This window comes from Nansenia antarctica (genome assembly GCF_963989245.1).
Source record: "Nansenia antarctica genome assembly, chromosome: 8".
In the NCBI taxonomy this organism is placed as follows: Eukaryota; Metazoa; Chordata; class Actinopteri; order Argentiniformes; family Microstomatidae; genus Nansenia; species Nansenia antarctica.
In genome coordinates, this window is record NC_137678.1 from 27,702,772 (window position 1) to 27,704,599 (window position 1,828).

Consider the following 1,828-nt stretch of genomic DNA (forward strand, 5'->3'; position numbering starts at 1 on the left):
GCTGTGGGAAATTATCAAATTCCACTTACCGTATTGCCCCGAATATAAGATGGGGTTTTTTCCCCGGAAAAAAGTCTGAAAAAGTTGCATCGTCTTATATTCGCGCCCTAGACTTTTACACGTCAATATTAATTCACAACAACGTATGGCGCCAAAAGACTGTTCCCCACGCGAGCCACCGTGTTTCTCCCTCTCACACACACCCCAGTGACGGGTGCCACTGCCTGGAGAGATGGAGACACACCACACACACACCCGCGGAGAGACACCGCAGAGACACACTCACACACACACCCGCGGAGAGACACCGCAGAGACACACTCACACACACACCCGCGGAGAGACACCGCAGAGACACACTCGGACCAGCTCGAAAAAAGTGGTTGGTCAAGTTAAACAAACAAAGGAGGAGTTACGATGCCAATTTTAAGACCATGGTGGTCAATGAAGCAGAGGCATCAAACACTGTCGAGGAGCCAAGAAAATATGATATTACAGAGTGTAATGTTAGAAGTTAACAAGCCCAAAAAGATCGGCTTAAGAATGGTAACAGTCAGAGAAAAGCGTATCGCCGTCCGCAAAGCGGCCTCTTCCAGGTGATGACAGGAGGGTGTGTGAATACGTGACTGAAAAACCTAACGATTGTATGCCCATAGGCCTACCCCAAGATGATAAAAAATAACCTACATTGTTTCATTCATTCATTAAGACGATTGCCAGACGCATTGATGACATGTCTGCAGACATCGAAAATGTTGTTTTGGAGAAGATACGTGGCAGTGGGCAGTTTGCTTTGCAACTTGAGTCTTGGCTCAACTCATGGCCAATGCACGCTTTGTGGATGGAGACACAATCACAGAAAATTTCTTTTTTTGCAAGACATTGCATAAAAAAAAACAACAGGGGAGGACTTCAGTGGGACAGCTGCGTAAGTGTCTGCACTGATGGAGCAGCAGCTATGTTGCCGATACTTTACCAGCGGAGATAGCTGTTCGTATGGTAAACTTTGTAAAAACAAGACCTCTGAAAAGCCGCTTATATGCAGCATTATGTGAAGAGATGGGAGCGGAGCATAAGACGTTATTGCTCCATACGCCGACGATTGTCCCGCGGAAAAGTTTGAGTTACGGGAGGAGCTGAAACCGTTTTAACTGATGAGAAGTGTGGTGACGCAAAGTTGCTTGCAAGTGACAAATTGTGCGCGAGGCTCGCATACATGGCCAACATACAGGGCCAGGCTTCGCACTGAGTGAGTATAACGACAAGTTCATATAATGTTACGTATATGATAGGCTACTATGTATCATTTTGTAACATTTGGGATGGCGGTGTGCCGTGGGATTTTTTCAAGGTAAGAAATGTGCCGTGGCACAAAAAAGGTTGAAAAACACTGGACTAGATGACGAGATGTTATAGATAGGGAGTTTGTTTCCTACTTTAGAGGCTTTAACTAATATAACTTAAAGTTAATATAACGTTCATATATTTTCCACTTTTCCTCATTCAAATGATAAAAGATTCTATGTTCATTCAGGTTTTTACTCCTCTCGTTTGTACAACTGATCGTCTATCCTTCTTTTTCTTTTTTATACATATATTATATGTATTTGCGGGTTTGGATCATTGTTTTATCTGCATGATATGAATGGAGGCTAGGGCCATGGCGGTGAAACCGGCAGGTGCTGTTCCATAAATAGCCAACTGGCGCATCCCTACTACCCCAGTCTTAACAGCTCCCTGTCTCCACTCCTCCTCAGAGGACCCGGGAGTTGCAGATGATGCAAGTGTTGGCTTAGTTTGATTGAAACAAGACCCGTGGTACAGTAGT